Genomic DNA, 21,329 nt, shown 5'->3' with positions numbered 1-21,329 from the left:
GCTTCATGATGCCGCATCTGGACTTTAACTGTCCCCTTTGTTTAGATGTTGTGCGTTCTTCATGATACCCCACGAGGGTTCCAGAATTCAAGTAGTTGTAAAACCTTATGGCAGGCCAGGCGTCATCTCCCATGCCTATAATCCCAGCACTGTGGGAGGCTGAGTCTTATGGATCACTTTAGGTCAGGAGTTCCAGACCAGCCTGGCCAACATAGCGAAAGCCCATCTCTACTAAAAATACAAAAATCAGCTTGGCGTGGTGGCCCACACCTGTAATTTCAGCTACTTAAAAGGCTGAGGATAGAGATTCGCTTGAACCTGGGAGGCCAAGGTTGCAGAGAGCTGAGATCCCACCACTGCTCTCCAGCCCAGGTGAAACACTGTCTCAAAAACACAAAACGTTATGGCAGACTTCAACGATATCCACTTCTGGCTGGGTGCGGTGGTTCCCACCTGTAATCCCAGCACTTGAGGAGGCTGAGGTGGGCAGATCAGTTGAGGTCGGGAGTTCGAGACCAGCTTGATCAACATGGAGAAACCCTGTCTGTACTAAAAATGCAAAATTAGCCGGGGATTGTGACACCTGAGTGTAATCCCAGCTACTTGGGTGGCGGAGGTAGGAGAATGCCTTGAACTTGGGAGGTGGAGATTGCAGTGAGTTGCGATCATGCCATTTCACTCTGTTGCCCTCCAGGCAGGGCAACAAGAGTGAAAGTTTTTAGCCGGGCGCGGTGGCTCACACCTGTAATTCCAGCACTTTGGGAGGCCGAGGCGGGTGGATCACGAGGTCAAGAGATCGAGACCATCCTGGTCAACATGGTGAAACCTCATTTTAAGGCTGGGCCAGTTGCCTTGCTGGGAGCATGGAGGCACACCCCCCCCACCCCTCGCCGGGAGATCAGACGCTCCCCGCTTCGCTTGCCGGGAGCTCGGACACATCCCCTTCCCTTGCCGGGAGCTCGGACACCCCCCCCCGCCACCGGGAGGCCCGAAAAACACCCCACCAGGACCTGCCTGATACCATTTTCTCCCATCTGGGCCCCACTCCCTGCCTACCATTTTGTCCCATCTGGGCCCCACTCCCCGCCTGTCATTTTGTCCCATCCGGGCCCCACTCCCCAACATTTTGTCCCATCTGCGCCCCACTCATCTTGGGCACCACCAATCAAATGCCTCCACTCCCTGTAAAACCCCACGTCTGAGCGGAGTCCACGTGACTTCTCTGGCTCATCCTGTCGGACCGCAGAACCTCACTCGGGAGCCTGAATAAATCCCTTTGCGTTGGATCTTTTTGTGCTGGCTTCAGTTTCTTCCCTTTTAAACTCGGCAAGAACCCAAGAACAAACCTTACACCCATCTCTACTAAAAATACAAAACTTAGCTGGATGTGGTGGCACGTGCCTGTAATCCCAGCTACTCAGGAGGCAGAGGTTGCGGTGAGCCGAGATCGCCCCATTGCACTCCAGCCTGGGTAACAAGAGCAAAACTCCGTCTCAATAAAAGAAAAAAAGTCAGTTTTTGTTTTTATTTTTTGAACATATCCATTTCCCTGTTTGCTACTCAGGAGTCTGAGGCAGGAGAATTGCTTGAACCTGGGAGGCAGAGGTTGCAGTGAGCCGAGATCATGACACTACAATCCAGCTTGGGTGAAACAGTGAGATTCTATCTCTGGGAAAAAAAAAAAGTAGCAGTGGCTTAAACAAATATCAGTGTACATAAAACCAGAGGCATCTTTCCAGTGAGCTGTGCTCCACACAAGGACCATGAGAAGATTCACTGGTGTGCCAGGCCCCAGGCATCTGCATGTGTTCAGTGTTTGGAATCTCTTGTATCCCCATAGTTGAGGGATTTGCAAGGAGGCATCATCACGTAGTCATGATTGATATTAACTCAATCTCCAGCCCCCTCCCCTTTGTGGAGGATGGCTGATGGCAGTGACTGGTTCATGCTTCTAAGCATGTCCTGACCTTTCTGTTGATCAGCCCCATCCAGGAGACCTTAGAGGTTGCCTCATTAGGACAAATCTCCCTCCCATCACCCAGGACATCCCAAGGTCTTAGGAGCTCTGTGTCAGGAACTGGGGAAAAGACCAATATATGCATTTCTTCATATGTCGCAGGGTTCCTCAGCTGGGATTACAGGCATATGCTACCACCCCCTGCTAATTTTGTGTATTTAGTAGAGACAGGGTTTCTCCTTTTTTGTTAGGCTGGTCTCAAACTCCCGACCTCATGTGATTCACCTGCCTTGTTCTCCTAATGTGCTGGGCTAACAGACATGAACCACGGTACCTGCTCTGTCTGTCCTTTAATTTACGTTTACTGAAGAACTTTATATATATTTGTGTGTTGGAATTACTCCTTAGCCTTCTTTCATTTATTTATTTATTTATTTTTTTTTAGCTAGAGTCTTGGTCTGTTGCCCAGGCTGGAGTGCAGAGTTGTGATCTTGGCTCACTGCAAACTCTGCCTCCCAGGGTCAAGTGATTCTCATGCCTCAGCCTTCCAAGTAGCTGGGACTACAACTGCATGTCACTATGCTCTGCTTACTTCTTGTATTCTTTTAGTAGAGACGGTGTTTTACCGTGTTTACCAGGATGTTCTCAATCTGCTGATCTTGTGATCCTCCTGTCTCGACCTCCTAAATTGCTGGGATTATAGGCATGAGCCACCATGCCCGCCCTGCCTCAAGGCTTTTTAAAACATGTAAGTGCTATTAGATGGCTTCAAGTGTTGCAAGTTTTATTGGACAGATTCTAAACTTCCTTTGTTTAATAATATTTGTCAGCCTTTGGTGATGTTGATGATGAGATGCTCCTTTTTCTGTCTCAGTCACTTTATTGTCATGTCAGAAATAGCTTAGACTGGCCGGCTGTGGTGGCTCACGCCTCTAATTCCAGCACTTTGGGAGGCCATGGTGGGTGGATCACTTGCAGTCAGGAGTTCGAGACCAGTCTAGCCAACATGGTGAAAACTCGTATCTACTGAATGCAAAAAATTTGCCCGGCGCGGTGGCTTACATCTGTAATCCCAGCAGTCTAAGAGGCTGAGACAGGCAAATTACCTGTGGCCAGGAGTTCAGGACCAGCCTGGCCAACATGGTGAAACTGCGTTTACTAAAAATACAAAAATTAGCTGGATGTGGTGGTACACGCCTGTTATCCCAGGTACACAGGAGAATCACTTGAACCCACGAGGTGGAAGTTTCAGTGGGCCAAGATCGCACCACTGCACTCCAGCCTGAATGACAGAGTGAGCCTGGGATGAAGTAGGAGAATCTCTTGAGGCAGGAGAATTGTGCCACAAAACAGCAGCTTGGGTGATAGAGCATGACTCCTTCTCAAAAACAAACAAACAAAAAAGAAATAGCTTAAGCTGGAAGACTTAAGACACAGAAATTTATTTTGCATGAGTCTGGAAAGTGGGAACTCCAGGAGCAAGGTGCAGCCATATTGGTTCCTGGTGCGAACCTTCTCGTGGTTCAGCCCAGCCACCTTCCTGCTGTGTCCTGACATGGTGGAAAGAGGAACAGGCAACGAGCTCTTGACTGTCTATTTTTATAAAAGCACTGATTCTATTCACGAGTAGTCAACAGCCATGACCAAATTCTCTCAAAGGCTCCATGTGCAGGAACATCCTATTGGAGAATGAGAACGCTCAACATGGCTTTTCACCAATAAGAACATTCATTCCAGGGAGCCCGCATCATATTTGTAATGGTTTTATTTTGCAGTTTGTTCTATTCAGTGTTTTCTCTGATCTCAGTTTATAAATTTTTCTAGTAAACATTCTGTTTTATATTTTATGCACAGTGAAGTAGAGAACGTGAGGGCAGTGCATATATAGAGAATTCCTGCATTGCCTGGCTGTTACATAACTGTGGTTGTGACATCATAATTGTACCCTGCGACACTGTTAGTCAATTATTTTTTTCCCTCTGCATCCCACATTCAAGCAGTTCTCCTACCTCAGCCTCCTGAGTAGCTGGGGTACAGGCATGCACCACCAAGCCTGCTAATTTTTTGTATTTTCAGTAGAGATGGGGTTTCACTAGGTTGGCCAAGCTGGTCTTGAACTCCTGACCTCGTGATCCATCAGCCTCAGCCTCCCAAAGTGCTGGAATTACAGGCATGAGCCACATGTCCGGCCATTTTTATTTTTTTTCCTTTAAGATGGAGTCTTGGTGCCGGGCATGGTGGCTCATGCCTATAATCCCAGCACTTTGGGAGGCCGAGGCAGGTGGATCATGAGGTCAAGAGATCGAGACCATCCTGCTCAACAAGGTGAAACCCCGTCTCTACTAAAAATACAAAAATTTGCTAGGCATGGTGGCGCGCACCTGTAATCCCAGCTACTTGGGAGGCTGAGGCAGGAGAATTGCCTGAACCCAGGAGGCGGAGGTTGCGGTGAGCCCAGATTGCGCCATTGCACTCCAGCCTGGGTAACAAGAGCGAAACTCCATCTCGGGGGGAAAAAAAAAAAAAAAAAAAAAAAGATGGAGTCTTGCCCTGTCAACTAGGCTGGAGTGTAATGGCATAATCTCAGTTTACTGCAACCTCCCCTCTTCGGAAGGTTTTTTTTTTTTACTTCAGAGTCTTTATCTATAAGCAATTTATACCAGTGTTTTATTTGTTTTGCAATTTGCATCAATGATATTGTTGTTCTTCCTTGCTTTTTTCACGGAAGATGTTTTTGTGAATTATTCAAGTTGAAGTGTGAGGACTCGGTCCATTCATTCTTTTTTTTTTTTTTTTTGAAAGAAAGAAAGAAAGAAGGAGAATAAAGAAGAGGAGGAAAAAGGAAGAGAAAGAGAGAGAGAGAATGGGAGTATTGCTTTCTTGCCCAGGCTAGAATGCATTTTAGTAATGGGTATTGAAAACCTCTTTAATACCAATAATTATACTTGATGTAAACAGGAAGGAATAAGGGAAGAAAATAACAAACGAGCAGCCAACCAATATTTCATTTAAACCTATGAAATGCTATGCGATTACTGAGGAGTTATTTACTTCCAATTATGTAGCCACTTATGGAATAGGTGTGAGGTGGTAATGTATGTTTTATGTATTTGAAGTGGAGAGTTCTATAAATGTTTATTAAGTTTACTTGTTCTGGGTCTGAGTTCAAGTCCTGGATGTCCTTGTTAATTTTCTGTCTCGTTGATCTATAAAATCGTTAGCTGTTCTTGTTACAATGATCCTTTTGCCATTATGTAATGTCCTTCTTTGCCTCTTTTGCTGTTTGTTGCTTTAAAGTCTACTTTATCAGAGGTGAGAATTGCATCTCCTGCTTTTTATTTATTTGTTTATTTTTACTCTCTGAATGGTTGATAAATCTTCCTCCTTCTCTTTGTTTTGAGTCTTTGTGTATCGTTGCATGTGAGATGGGTCTGGATGCAGCATACCGATGGGTTTTGGCTTTTTATCCGATTAGAATATATATAACTTTAATACTGGCATTTGATGCTAGCTGGCTGTTTTGCCCATTAGTTAGTGTAAATTTTTCATTGTGTTAATGTTCTTTTCTTTTTGATATATTTTTGGAAAGGCTGATATTGGTTTTTCATTTATATGTATAGTGCTTCTTTCAGAAGCTCTTGTAAAGCAGGCCTGGTGGTGGTGAACTCTCTAAGTACTTGATTGTTCGCAAAAGATTTAATTTTTCCTTCGATTATAAAGCTTAGTTTGGCTGGATAGGAAATTATGGGTTGAAAGTTCTTTTCTTTAAGGATGTTAAATATTGGTCCCCACTCTTTTCTGGCTTGTAGGGTTTCTGCTGAGAGATCTGCTGTAAGTCTGATAGGTTTCCCTTTATGGGTAACCTGACCTTTCTCTCTGGCTGCCCTTAGTATTTTCTCCTTCATTTCAACCCTAATAAATCTGGCAATTATGTGCCTTGGGTTTGGTCTTCTTGAAGAATATCTTTGTGGTGTTCTCTGTATTACCTGAAGTTGAATATTACCCTGCCTTGCCAGGTTGAGAAAGGTTTCCTGAATGATATCCTGAAGAGTATTTTCCAACTTGGATTCATTCTCTGTCACATTCAGGTACACCTATCAAATGTAAATTAGGTCTTTTCACATAGTCCCATATTTCCTGGAGACTTTGCTCATTCCTTTTCATCCTTTTTTCTCCAATCTTGTCTTCTCATTTCATTTCACTGAGCTGGTTCTCGACTTCTGATATCCTTTCTTCTACTTGATCAATTCGACTGTTTAAACTTGTGCATGCTTCGCAAAGTTCTCGTGTTGTGTTTTTCAGCTTCATCAATTCACTTATATTCCTCTCTAAATTGTCCATTCTCGTTAACATTTCGTCAAACCTTTTTTCAAGGTTCTTAGTTTCTTTGCATTGGGTTAGAACAAATTCTTTTAATTCACAGAAGTTTCTTATCACCCATGTTTTGAAACCTGCTTCTGTTATTGGAACACATTCGTAATCTATTAAGCCTTGTTCCGTTACTGATGAGGAATTGCGATCCCCTGTACAGGGAGAGGCATTCTGATTTTGAGTATTCTCTGCCTTTTTACGCTGATTTCTTCCCTTCATTATATATTTATTCGTCTGTTGTCTTTGTAATTACCGACTTTCTAACTAGGTCTCTGAGCAGACGTCCAACTTGTTGATTCCCAGCGCTGAAATCTGAGCAATCCACTGCGCCGGCCAAAATAGCGGTGTTAAGATTGATGGTGCTTTTCTGCCCGGGAATCTCCGGACTCTGCACCAAAAACTGGCGCGCTAAGGCACCAGCAAAACCGCCGCGCTGGCCACAAGAGTCGCCCTGGCGACACGTGGGGCTCCTCTGCTGGGAATCTCCTGGTCCGTGAGCAACAAATATTCGTCTGAAAGTGTGGCATCCTCTCGTTCTCTGCGCTTTCACTGGGAACTACGAGCCCGAGCTGCTAGTGATCAGCCATCTTGGATCTCTCTCTCCGGAAGGTTTAAATGATTCTCCTGCCTCAGCCTCTTGAGTAGCTGGAATGAAGGGCACCTGCGATCATGCTCAGCAAATATTTTGTATTGTTACTAGAGATGGTTTCCCCATATTGGCTAGGCTGGTCTTGAACCCCTGACATTATGATCTGCCCGCCTCGGCCTCTGAAAGTGCTGGGATTAGAGGCGTGAGACACTGCACCTGGCCGTTAGTCAATTGTCATTCCTTATAATGCTGTGTATTACCTTAACCTTAGACATCAGAAGGTAGTGATGTTAACATGTAGCTCAGTTCATATGTGTATATATATATATATATATATATTTTTTTTTTTTTTTTTTTTTTGAGACGGAGTTTCACTCTTGTTACCCAGGCTAGAGGGCAATGGCGCGATCTCGGCTCACCGCAACCTCCACCTCCTGGGTTCAGGCAATTCGCCTGCCTCAGTAGCTGGGATTACAGGCACACCCGACCATGCCCAGCTAATTTTTTGCACCTTTAGTAGGGACGGGGTTTCACCATGTTGACCAGGATGGTCTCGATCTCTTGACTTTGTGATCCACCCGCCTCTGCCTCCCAAAGTGCTGGGATTAGAGATGTGAGCCACCGTGCCTGGTCCTTAGTTCTTATATTGTGTGCTGGTGGCAAGTAGAAGTTGTGGCTTTTTTCATAAGAGGAAATTGTTTAGAATTCTGCAGGTTGTATAAATGGACTTATTATATTTGCTTGCTGGCCTTACCATGGGTTACAATACTTTATTTTTATGAGTATACATATGGCTTTTTGGTATGTGGTATGCAATATAACTGACACACTCCACTGGCTAATGTCACAAAGTCCTACCAGTCACAGTAGCTCATGCCTGTAATCCCAGGACTTTGGGAGGCTGAGGCGCGTGGATGACTTGAAGTCAGTTGTTCGAGACCAGCCTGGCTAACATGATGACACTTCATCTCTACTAAAAATAGAAAAATTAGCCAGGCGTGATGGCACATGCCTGTAATCCCAGCTACTCAGGAGGCTGAGGCAGGAGAATTGCTTGAACCCAGGAGGCGGAGGTTGCCGTGAGCCCTGATTGCAGCATTGCACTCCAGCTTGGGTGACAGAGCAAGACTCTGTCTGAAAAAAATTAAAATACATAAAAAAATTTTTTAAATGTCACAAAGTGCCTGTTTTGCATGGATATAGGTAATTTTATAACATTTACTCAGAAAAATATAGTATTAACATTTTTTTCTCTTTCCTTTTTTTTTTCTTTTGAGGCTCGGTCTCACCTTGTTGCTCAGGCTGGAGTGCAGGAGTGCAGTGGTGTGATCTCAGCTGAATGCAACCTCTCCCTATTGGGTTCAAGTGATTTTTGTCCCTCAGGCTCCAGAGTACCTGGGACTACCATGCCTGACTAATTTTTGTAACCTTTTCATATCTTCTCAGTGCTATGATTTTTTGACGGTACTGAATTAACATTGATTTTAGTCATCCTTACATGAGCTCATGAAGGATTATTTATCAATACAGTATACCGTGTGGTTCTTTAGCATTTATTTGTATACAGGAAATATGCTGTAAATATGAAGAATATATATGTTTCTCTTCATTGATGTGACAATGTTATGTTTTTTGCAAACTGTTATACAGTTTATGGTCATAGTGGAAAAATACTCCTTGCTTTAAGGTCACACATGCTAGTGTCTGCTCAGTGTTTTCTCATGATTTTGGAAATAGGCTTCTATAGAAATGGTTTGAAGTCTATGTAATTCTTCTTTATTTATTAAATAATCTCACTCCTTTTGTGTTCCTAAACTTTGAAGATCATGTTTGGAAAGTTTAAAGTAGGTATTATTTTTGTGTCGTGTTTACACATTTCAGCGTTATGTATCTAATTGGAAATCTATTGGTGTTTATATTTTGTAGATATCTCTTCCAAATGCATGATGAAAGAGTTCTCATCCACAGGGCCAGGCAATTCAGAAGTGTTCTACACAGGGACATTGGAAACACATGAAAGTCATCACATTGAAAATTTTTGCTTCCAGGAAATTGAGAAAGGTATTCATGACTTTGAGTTTCCGTGGCAAGAAGATGAAAGAAATGGCCATGAAGCACCCAGGACAGAAACCAACAAGTTTCCTCGTAGTACAGACCCATATGATCAAAGGCATGCTGAAAACAAGCCTATTGAAGATCAACTTGGATTAAGCTTTCATTCACATCTCCCTGAAGTCCACATATTTCAGACTGAAGAGAACATTGGTAATCAAGTTGAAAAATCGGTCAACGATGCTTCTTCCGTTTCAGCATCCCAAAGAATTTCTCGTAGGCCCAAAATCCATGTTTCTAATAACTACGGGATTAATTTCCTTTATTCTTCATTTCTCACACAAAAACAGAAAGTACACGTGAGAGAAAAACCTTTCCAACGTCATGAGGAGAGTGGCAAAACCTTTAATTGTAGATCACTCTTAAGGAAACGTCAGGTAATCCATTTAGCAGAAAAACAATATGAATGTAATGTATGTGGCAAGGTCTTTAATCAGAAGCGATACCTTGCATGCCATCGTAGTTGTCACACTGGTGAGAAACCTTACAAGTGTAATGAATGTGGCAAGACCTTCAGTCAGGCATCATCCCTTCCACGCCATCGTAGACTTCATTCTGGACAGAAACCTTACAAGTGTGATAAGTGTGGCAAGATCTTCTGTCAGGCATCTTCACTTACATGTCATCGTAGATTTCATACTGGAGAGAAACCTTACAAGTGTAATGAGTGTGACAAGACCTTCAGTGACACGTCATCCCTTAAATATCATCGTAGAGTTCATACTGGAGAAAAACCTTACAAGTGTTATGAGTGTTCCAAGACCTTTATTCACCCGACAGCCCTTGTATACCATCATAGAGTGCATACTGGAGAGAAACCTTACAAGTGTAATGAGTGTGGCAAGACCTTCATTCGAAATTCAGCCCTTGCAAATCATAAGGCAGTTCATACTGGAGAGAAACCTTACAAGTGTGATGAGTGTGGCAAGACCTTTGGTCGAAATTCATATCTTCTAATTCATAAGATAATTCATGCTGGAGAGAAACCTTACAAGTGTAATGAATGTGGGAAGGTTTTTAGTCAAAGATCAGCCCTTGCAAGTCATCGTAGAGTTCATACTGGAGAGAAACCTTACAAATGTGAAGAATGTGACAAAGTTTTCAGAACCAACTCACACCTTAACAGACATAGGAGAATTCATACTGGAGAGAAACCATACAAATGTAAGGTTTGCAACAAGGCTTTCGGGCGTCATTCATACCTGGCAGAACATACCAGAATTCACACTGGAGAGAAACCCTACAAGTGTATTGAGTGTGGCAAAGCCTTTGGGTGGCCGTCAACACTTACTCGTCATCAAGCAATCCATGGTATAGGGGAACTTTACTAATGTAATGATTGTCACCAAGTCTTCAGCAAGGCTACCACCATAGCAAATCATTGGCGAATGCATAATGACGACAAATCTTACAAGTGTAATAAATGCAGCAGATTTTTCAGACATCGTTCAGACCTGCAGTTCACTGGCCAAGTCATACTGGAGAGAAACTGTACAAGTGTAATGAGTGTGGCAAGACCTTTGGTCAAAATTCAGCCCTTGTTAATGATAAGGCAGTTTATACTGGATAGAAACTTTACAAGTGTAATGAATGTGGCAAGGTTATTAACAATCAAACCTTGCATGTCATCATAGATGTCATACTGGTGAGAAACTTTACAACTGAAATAAATATGGCAAGGTTTTTAAACAAAAATCAAACCTTGCATGTAATCATAGACTTCATACTAGAGAGAAGTCTCTTCCTAGTAGAGAGTTTTGTGTTTTTAAAAAAATTTTTAGGCCGGGTGTGGTGGTTCATGCCTGTAATCTCAGCACTTTGGGAGGCCCAGGCAGGCGGATCACCTGAGGTCAGGAGTTCAAGACCAGCCTGGCCAACATGGTGAATCCCTGTCTTAAAAAAAAAAAAAAAAAAAAAAAGTTTTTGGGTGGAATCCTGCTCTTATTGCCCAGGCTGGAGTGCTGTGGCGTGATCTTAGCTCACTGCAACCTCCACCTTCCAGGTTCAAGCAATTCTGCCTCAGCCTCCTGAGTAGCTGATATTACAGGCGCCCGCCACAATGCCCGGCTAATTTTTATACTTTTAGTAGAGACGTTGTTTTGCCATGTTGGCCAGGCTAATCGTGGACTCCTCACCTCAGGTTATCACCCACCTTGGTCTTTCAAATTATTGGGATTATAGGTGTCAGCCAGGATGCCTGGCCTGTTTTTTATTTCTTTAACAAAAACTGATAGGGAGTTTTAAGAGTGTTGTGTTGAATCTAAATCACATTGGGTTATATAACCATTTAAGAATATTTTTCCAACCATTACTATGGGTTCTATCTCTATATGTGTTTTTTTTTTTCTGAGACGGAGTTTCACTCTCGTTACCCAGGCTGGAGTGCAATGGCGCAATCTCGGCTCAATGCAACCTCCGCCTCCTGGGTTCAGGCAATTCTCCTGCCTCAGCCTCCTGAGTAGCTGGGATTACAGGCACGCGCCACCATGCTCAGCTAATTTTTCTGTATTTTTTAGTAGAGACGGGGTTTCACCACTTTGACCAGGATGGTCTCGATCTCTTGACCTCGTGATCCACCTGCCTCGGCCTCCCAAAGTGCTGGGATTACAGGCGTGAGCCACCGCTCCGGGCTATATATGTGTTTTTAATCCTTTAGATTAATGGTTGTAGATTTCAGGGTACAAACTTTGAACCTTTTTACATTTATTCCTAAGTATTTCTTACTTTAACTTTTTTAGCAAATGGTGTTTTCTTACTTTTGTTTTAAAATTGTTTATTGTTAATTTATGGAAATTCAACTTATTCTTGGGTCTAATATTGTATTCTTCAAATATACAGAATGTGTTTATTAGCTCCAGTAGTATTTTGTTTGATTCTTTTTGATTTTCTACAGAAGATTATGTCATCTCCAAAGAAATATAATTGTACTTCTTTCTTTCTGATTTGGATGAGTTTTATTTCTTTGGCTATTTAATTGTCCTGGCAAAGACAGTCAGTATTTCTTGAATAGAAGAGGTGACAGCATTCTTGCATCATGTGAGATCCTGCAGAAAAAGCATTGCATTTTCCCTGATGGGTTATTTCCACTATGGTGATTTCATGGATGGTCTTTATATTGTTGAGGTAAATTTCCTTCTTTATTTATTTTGTTTAGGATTTCTATGATGACTGGATGTTAAATTTTGTGAAATGCTTTTTCTCCATCTATTGAGATTATGTGGTTTTTATCTTTCATTCTGTTCAAGTGGTATATCACATTGATTTGCTTGAATGTGTTGAACCATCCTTGCATTCCAGAAATACGGGCATGTGAATATCTACAACTGTTTTTATATCCTGTTTGGTACAGTTTTTTAGTATAAAGGGCCTTCAAGAAGTTCATGAAAAAATAGAAAATTATGCATGAATTTTACACTTTTTGCATCAGAATAAATGAGTATAACTCTGTTATAACATGACCAAACAGACTCTAGTTTGAGGCACTCAGAAGCAAAGACATGAGTTTGAAAAGAGACCCTATGAAAGCAATATAAATTCTGCTAACATTGATATAAAAAGAAACATCAAATTTTTGATGAGAGCACATGAAATGGCTCTGGCCTGTGATCCCAGCACTTTCAGAGGCCAAGACAGGTGGGTCACATGAGCCGAGGTATTCAAGACCAGTCTGGGCAACATGGAAAAAAAACCTCCTTTTCTACCAAAACATAAAAATTAGCTGGCCATGGTGGCACGTGCCTGCAGGTTGAGCTACTGTGGAGTCTGAGGTGAAAGGATGGCTTGAGCTTAGAAGGTGGAGGGTGCAGTGACCTGTGGTTGCCAGGCTAGACTGCAGTGGGGTGATCTCGGCTCACTGCCACCTCCACCTCCCAGGTTCTAGCAATTCTCCTGCCTCAGTCTCCTGAGTAGCTGGGAATGTAGATGTGCGACACCATGCCCATGTAATTTTTGTATTTTTAGGAGGGACGGGGTTTCACCATGTTGGACAGGATGATCTCGATCTCTTGACCACATGATCTGCCTGCCTCCACCTTTCACAGTGCTGGGATTAGCAGCCTGACCCACTGAACCTAGTCCAAATTAGTTTTTTTTTTTAATTAATCTTTTTTGTGCCTTTATGAAGAGGACTGACAGGTAACAGTAGAGACAATAGTTAGGAGTTTGAGACCAGAGTGGTTAACATGGTGAAACCCCATCTCTATTAAAAATACAAAAACTAGCTGGGCATGATGGTGGGCGCCTGTATTCCCAGCTACTCGGGAGGCTAAGGCAGGATAATCACTTGAACCCGGTAGGTGGAGGTTGTAGTGAGCCAAGATGATGCCATTGCACGTCAGCATGAGCAAGAAGACTGAAACTCTGTCTAGAAAAAAGCAAGATGTCAAACCCCTTCTCTTTTGCTCTCTGCCTTCACGGTGCGTGCCTGACTGCTTCTTGTGTCTTTTCATGAGACATTCAGAATTAAATGATTCATGGCTCAGAAACAAAAAATATTCTGATTCTCCAGTGGATTCAGATGAAAACTGATAATAAAATTTGGTTCAACTCCAAAAGGAAACATTGAAGAACCACCAAGCTGGGTCTATAAGAAATTGCACATGAGATGGCACACAGATTTATACTCTCTGAAGATCACAATTGTGTTACCATATCAAGCTGAAAATGTCTCCACTATCTGGAGAGGTGCACATGTCTCATTTGGAATATATTTTTTCTCTCTGAATCTTATGAATGCGTTGGTTGGCTGGGTTCAGTAAGGATAGCTTTAAATCAACAAAGTAGTAAGTTTTGTTATAGTGTCAGCCCACCGGCAGGTAGACATACGTTATCTATGCACGTCTACATTATTTATGTGAGCTCCTATGTAAGAAAAACAAAGAGGAGGTGTACCCCCTGCTTTCTGAGGACGCCCTACTGTGTACCTGGAAGCTTTCAACAAACTTCCGCATCACTGCACTTGAACACACCTTGAATTCCTTACTGCGCAAGATCCAAAAATTCTAACGTCGGGCACGGAAGAGTTTTTTTGTGTTCATTATATTTTCTCATCATATAAAATGTGAAGTACCTGTAATCCCAGCACTTTTGGAGGCCGAGGCCGGCTGATCACGAGGTCAGGAGTTCCAGACCAGCCACATGAGAAACCCCCGTCTTTACTAAAGGTACAAAAAAATTAGCCAGGCAAGGTGGAGCATTCCTGTAATCCCAGCTACTCGGGAGGCTGAGAGACAGGAGAATTGCTTGAACCAGGGAGGTGGAGGTTGCAGTGAACGGAGATCACGCCATTGCACTCCAGCCTGAGTGACAGAGCGAGACTCCGTCTCAAAAACAAAAAAATTAAAGAGGATTTGTTGCGCCAGGCATAGTGGCTCTCGCCTATAATCCCAGCACTTTGGGAGGCCTAGGCAGGTGGATCACTTGAAGTCAGGAGTTCGAGACCAGCGTGGCCAACATGGTGAAACCCCGTATCTAACAAAAATACAAAACGTAGCCGGGCATGGTGGCTGGAGTCTGTAACGCCAGCTACTCCAAAGGCTGAGGCAGGAGAATTGCTTCAACCCAGAAGGTAGAGCCCGCAGTGAGCCAAGATTTACCCACTGCATTCCAGCCTAGGCGACAGAGGAATACTGTATCTCAAAAACTAAAAAAGCAATTAAAAAAGAAAAGTAATAAATCTCTTCCACGAATGTGCTGGGACAAATAACTGAATATCCACATGGAAAGGAAAAACTTTGGATCCCTATGTAACACCATCAAAAGTTTTATTTAAAAATGTTCACAACAATAACAAAAAAGACACGGAAAACGGAGCCCTGCGGGAAGGGGTGTTGCTTTGTCGCCCAGGCAGGCCTCAAACCCCAGGCTCAGCGATCCTCCCGCCGCTGCTTTCTGAGTAGCTGGGACCTCAGTCTCCCGCCCTCGCGCCCTCACGTCTGCCCTGTTCAAGCAGCAGGTGGTGACGTCACTCCTCCCTGGCCTGAGCACTTAACTTAGTCCCGCATCCCAGCCGGTGGCGTTCGGGAAGTCTCTGAAGCTGAGCTCGGGTGGACTCTCTCCCGAGTGAATGGAGAGTAGAAAGGGAGAGGATTTCTGTTCTGTTCTGTGGGCGTCAGCATGAAGTCGTACGTTCGGCCCAAGCAAGGGATTTGCATTTCACATTCTGGTTTGCATCCCCGTTCCAGACAATTCCAGGGTTTTTGACTCCAGCCTGAGCCTTGCTGGCCGGTCTCGCCTCCAAAACCCAAAAACAGGCGCTGGGAGCGAGGCTGAGAGGCGAACAGGTGCAGGCCCGCGCCGCCCTCTGCTGGTTCTGAAGGGCAAGGTCTCTCCGCCTCGCGCCCCGCCCCTTCTTCGCCCTGGCCCCGCCCACCTCCGCGCGGATCCCGCCCAGGCCTGGCTTCAGTCCTGCGCGCGCAGACGCGGGCAAACCCGGAAGCAGATAGGTTGGAGTGAGGGTCCATCCGCGACGCGTGAGTTTTGCTCTGTTTTCTATTAAGTCTGCGCGTCCCAGGTTCCTGACGCTTCTGGACCTGGGACGTAGGGTCCCCACAGACCTCGAAATTCTCGCCCGTCTTCCTTCACCCAGAGCAAATTGAGACGTCCCCATGAGCGTCCCGGGGTCGCTTCCTTGTGGGTTTAAGGTCACCCTGAGGCTGGTCCCGTCCTGGTTTTTCTGCTGCTGGACAATGTGTACACTTCGGGTCGCGTAGTGTTTCGGCTCAAAACCTTTTTCTGACTCCTACCTCCCCGCGCTTTTTGAAGGCCTCACCCGAGAGGAGGATTCCCGCCCTGGTTGCCTCCCACCCTCGCCCTCGTCGGCCCCCTGAGCGCAGCGCTGCAGGCCCAGTCCGGGGAAAGACGTCCTCTACCTGGTCGTGGTATCCTGCAGACACCACCTGTGTCTTAAGGTGCTGCGGTTCCAGGCCCTGCTACTCCTCATGTCTCCCCTCCGCAGTCACTACTTCCCCTGAGCTCGCGTTGGGGAGGTGCCCGGGGCCTGTCCTGTGACACGGGCTGTTCTTGCCTGCCCAGCTCCAGCCCCTGGAAAATGCGCCCCTCTGGGATGCAGGCGTGTTGCTCCAAACCCTCCTGTGATTGTGTGGCCCGAAGATGCCAGGAGACAGAGAGCAGTAGAAAACCTGAGACAGAGAAAAGAAGAATGAGAAACACCCATAACGGATGGCAAAGTAGAGGATGGGTGAGGGATTTGCCAAGAGACAGCAAAAGTGGGAAAAAAGTAATATAAAACATAGGAGGAGAAAAGCAAGTGGAGAAATGCAGAGAAAAGCGAGATGTAGAGAGAGATGAAGGACAGCAAGGTAGGGATGGGGCAGCAAAGAGGGGGGCTCAGGAGAGTGAGGGAGACGAGGAGGGATTTGGAGCCGGGGCAGACAGAGCAGAGGGTGCTGGTGGCAAGGAGAGCAGAGGGAACCACAGCAGGGAGGACACCTGGGGACGTGGGGTGCCAGAGAGTGGGGACGGGGGTATAGCAGGGAAGAGAGAATTTAACAGGGAGAGCAGAGGAAGCTCAGAGAGCGGAGAAGAGGCAGAAATATATAGAGATTGAGGACGATGGAAAGATTGAGAAGGAGCAACAAGAGGTTAAATAAGATGGGAGGATGGAGCAGAAGAGGTGGAAGAGAAGGAATAGAGGGGAGAAGGGGATAAACAGCAGGAGAGGAGAGGGGTACAAAGTGAGGAGCAGAATCCCAGGGAAAAGGAAAAGAAAGGAAGAGCTAGAGAGAGAAGGGGAGAATGAGAGAGATGTGCAGAATTAGGGAGGGAAGCAGAGTAATGAAGAAAGAGGAGCTGGGCGCAGTGGCTCCCGCCTGTAATCCCCGCACTTAGGAGACTGAGGCAAGGGGATTTATGGAGTGCAGGAGTTCCAGACCAGCCTGGGCAGCATAGTGAGACCCTATCTCTGACATACACACACACATTAACTGGGCATGATGGTGGTCACCTAGAGTCCCAGTTACTCTGGAGGCTGAGGCAGGAGAGTCACTTGAGCCCAGGAGGTCCAGGCTGCAGTGAGCCAAGATCATGCCACTGCACTCCAGCCTGGTCAACAGCCAGACCCTGTCGCAGAAGAAATAAAGGGGTAAATTAGTAGAGACCAGATTTCTCCATGTTGGTCAGGCTGGTCTCAAATGCCTGACCTCAGGTGATCCGCCTGCCTCGGCCTCCCGAAGTGCTGGGATTGCAGCCATGAGCCACCACATCTAGCCCATAGTCCTTTTTTTTTTTTTTTTTTTTGAGACGGAGTTTCGCTCGTTAGCCAGGCTGGAGTGCAATGGCACGATCTCGGCTCACCACAACCTCCGCCTCCTGGGTTCAGGCAATTTTCCTGCCTCAGCCTCCTGAGTAGCTGGGATTACAGGCACGCGCCACCATGCCCAGCTAATTTTTTGTATTAGTAGAGACGGGGTTTCACCATGTTGACCAGGATGGTCTCGATCTCTTGACCTTGTGATCCACCCGCCTCGACCTCCCAAAGTGCTGGGATTACAGGCTTGAGCCACCGCGCCCGGCTGGCCCATAGTACTTTTTAAGAGTCATCAGAACCGGGTGTGATGTCTCATGACTGTTATGCCAGCACTTTGGGAAACTGAGGTGGATGGATCATTGGAGGTCCAAAGTTCAAGACCAGCTTGACCAACATGGAGAAACCCTGTGTCTAGTGAAAATACAAAAAAGGCGTTGTGGCATGCACCTGTAGTTCTAGGTACTTGGGAGGCTGAGGTGCAATAATCACTTGAATTTGAAAGTTAGGTTTGCAGTGAGCTGAAATCGTGCCACTGCACTGCAGCCTGGGTGGCAGAGCGAGTTTCCATCTCATAAAAAGAAAGAAAGAAACAAATAAGTGAAAAATAAAATAAAAAACAAAAGAGTCCAGGTGTAGTGGCTCATGCCTGTAATCCTAGCACTTTGGGAGGCTGAGGGAGGGGGATCATCTGAAGTCAAGAGTTTGATAGCAACGTGGCCAACATGGTGAAACCCGGTCTCTATTTAAAATACAAGAATTGGGCTGGGCGCGGTGGCTCACGCCTGTAATCCCAGCACTTTGGGAGGCCGAGGCGGGTGGATCACGAGGTCAAGAGATCGAGACCATCCTGGTCAACATGGTGAAACCCCATCTCTACTAAAAGTACAAAAAATTAGCTGGGCATGGTGGCACATGCCTGTAATCCCAGCTACTCAGGAGGCTGAGGCAGAAGAATCACTTGAACCCAGGAGGCAGAGGTTGCGGTGAGCCGAGATCGCGCCACTGCACTCCAGCCTGGGTAACAAGAGCGCAACTCCGTCTCAAAAAAAAAAAAAAAAAAAATACAAGAATTATCTGTGGGTGGTGGGGGCGCCTGTAATCCGAGCTACCTGAGAGGCTGAGGTAGGAGAATTGCTGGAACCCAGGAGGCTAAGGCTGCAGTGAGTCAAGATTACGCCAGTGTACTCCAGTCTGGGTGACAGAGCCAGACTCCATCTCGAAGAAAGAAAAAGGGGCGGGGGGACATCAAAAGTGCTTTTTGTTCTTGTGGTGCAATAGATTTCCTTTTTTTCTTTCTATTTCCTCTTCATTTCTATTTCTTTATCATGATTATTTTTTACACTTCGAGTTTGAGATAAATTTTAGTTTAAAAAATTTCTTTTTTTTTTTTTTTTTTTTAATCTTTTTTTTTTTGAGACGGAGTTTCGCTCTTGTTACCCAGGCTGGAGTACAATGGCGCGATCTCGGCTCACCGCAACCTCCGCCTCCTGGGTTCAGGCAATTCTCCTGCCTCAGCCTCCTGAGTAGCTGGGATTACAGGCACGTGCCACCACGCCCAGCTAATTTTTTTGTATTAGTAGAGACGGGGTTTCACCTTGTTGACCAGGATGGTCTCGATCTCTTGACCTCGTGATCCACCCGCCTCGGCCTCCCAAAGTGCTGGGATTACAGGCTTGAGCCACCGCGCCCGGCCAGTTTAAAAAATTTCTTTTTTGCTACATAATCACTTCTGAAAGACACCTTTGTGGCATCCTATGACCAAGTCACATCATTTCCTTCTGTACGTGCTTATGTTCCAGTTGTTTTCCTGTTGACCTCAGCGTTAGTTAGTTAGGTAGTTACTTTTTTTTTTTTTTGAGACGGAGACTTGCTCTGTCACTCAGGCTGGAATGCAGTGGCACAGCGTACCCTCACTGCAGCCTCCGAGACCTCCCAGGTTCAGGCTATTCTCCTGCCTCAGTTGTCTGAGTAGCTGAGATTACAGGCACACACCACTATGCACGGTTAATTTTTGTATTTTTAGAAGAGACAGCATTTTACCATGTTGGCCAAGCTGATATTGAACTCCTGACCTTCAGATCCGCCTGCCTCGGCCTCCCAAAGTGCTGGTATTACAGGCATGAGCCACTGCACCTGGCCTTAGATTTAAAAGAAGAAAACGATTTAAAAATAGTTTCTGTTTGAAGTTAGTTGTGTCTGGTGTAGATCAACGTCTGCATGCCTTCTAGTCTTTATTGGAAGCCTTTGGTACGTAATACTTAAGTTTGATTGTTTCAATGTGTACTTGGTAAAGTCAGTGACCTTTGACCTTAACATCAAAATGCAGTTTAACCAGTTAGTCTATTTTTCAGTTTACTTTCCTTACGTCATTCATTAAAATCTTGAGCTGTGAGCTCTTAAGTTCATGTTTCCCTCAAGGCCCTCTGGTTCATTCTGGAGATATGTTGAAAGATTCTTTGGAGTTGTGGGAGAAAAATGTTTGAAGACCTCCCCCCTGTCTGATCTGTGTCCCCAGGACCTCTCTGACCTCATCTCCTGCCTGTGTCCTCCTCGCTCCTCTGCTCCAGCCACACAGGCCTCTTTCCTGTTCCTGGGGCCGAGGGTGCTCCTGCCTCCAGGCCTTCACGTGGGCCGTGTCTCTGCTGGAACTTGCTGGCCCCTCAGCTGCAGGTGCAGACACGCCTCCTTCCCCGGTGTCTGTTCTGATATCACCTGTCAGTGGGGACTTCTGTGACCCACCTCCCAATGAGCACTCCAGCCACACCCTCGCCCCCACCTCTGGTCCATACTGGCTGTTCTGCACGCTTCTTTTTGTGTTCTTCCCCTTCCACTGCCTCGGTACTGATGGTCCAGGGCCCCCGGGGGAGAGCAGAGCTAGACGGTGGGGCTGCGCTGGGCTCGCCTCCTCCTCCGAGTGGATCTCAACCGCGGCTTCACATTAGAGTGCTGGGGAATTTACACATGTGTCTGTTATGCTCCAGAGATTCTCCTGCGCACACTCAGGTTGGGCTCGAGTTATTTTTTTTGTCTGTTTGGAATTTTTTTTACTTTCCTTGTTGTTGTTATTGTTGAGACAAAGTTTCACTCTTGTTGCCCAGCCTGGAGTGCAACGGTGTGATCTCGACTCACTGCAACCTCCACCTCCAGGATTCAAGTGATTCTTCTGCCTCAGCCTCCCAAGTAGCTGGGATTACAGGCATGCACCGCCATGTCTGGCTAATTTTGTATTTTGAGTAGAGAAAATGTTTCTCTGTGTTGGTCAGGCTGGTCTCCAAGTGCTCATCTCAGGTGATCTGCCTGCCTGGGCCTCGCAAAGTGCTGGGATTACAGGCGTGAGCCACCACTCCCAGCCTTAACTTTACTTGATGTTTTTGACAATCAGTGATTGGTTCTCATCCACACTGCTGGTCTGTAGGTTTCTGAACGTGGTAACAGCTACACAGGTAACCACAGTATAGAACTTATTTGGTGAATCTTCATGCTCATTACATTTTCTGGGCAACCGCACGTGGACACGGTGTGGGACATTCCTTATTCCTTTGGCCGGGACGGGTTTGTTGAGCCTGGTGTCAGTGCACACACCTGGAGTTTTCATCTCCTTCATGGCAAGTTTATGAATCTCCCTGAGCGCCCGAGGGGCACGCTTGTTGAAGCCCGCCCCGTAGATGCACTTGTGAGTGTTGATGATGTACTCTTGGGTCACCACCTGGTTGGTCCAGATCGGCTCTTTTTCTTCTTGACACACCTCTTTGTGGGAGCCATTCTGCCAGGTCCAAGTTGGAAACTTTGCTGACTTTTAAAAATATTTAAGGTTGCTGGGAGCGGTGGCTCACGCCTGTAATCCCAGCACTTTGGGAGGCCGAGGTGGGTGGATCACGAGGTCAAGAGATCGAGACCATCCTGGTCAATGTGGTGAAACCCCATCTCTACTAAAAATACAAAAAATTAGCCGGGCATGGTGGCGCGTGACTGTAATCGCAGCTACTCGGGAGGCTGAGGCAGGAGAATTGCCTGAACCCAGGAGGTGGAGGTTC

General features: G+C 45.6%; 1 pseudogene; it reads left to right on the top strand.

Annotated features, from left to right (window-relative positions):
* Positions 1 to 21,329, top strand: part of LOC105724024 (zinc finger protein 845-like) — a 39,090-nt pseudogene that overhangs the window by 6,178 nt on the left and 11,583 nt on the right.

This window comes from Aotus nancymaae, unplaced genomic scaffold (assembly GCF_030222135.1).
Source record: "Aotus nancymaae isolate 86718 unplaced genomic scaffold, 86718_ANA_hifiasm-v0.15.2.pri h1tg000028l, whole genome shotgun sequence".
NCBI lineage: Eukaryota > Metazoa > Chordata > Mammalia > Primates > Aotidae > Aotus > Aotus nancymaae.
This window is presented reverse-complemented; position numbering and strand designations above follow the sequence as displayed.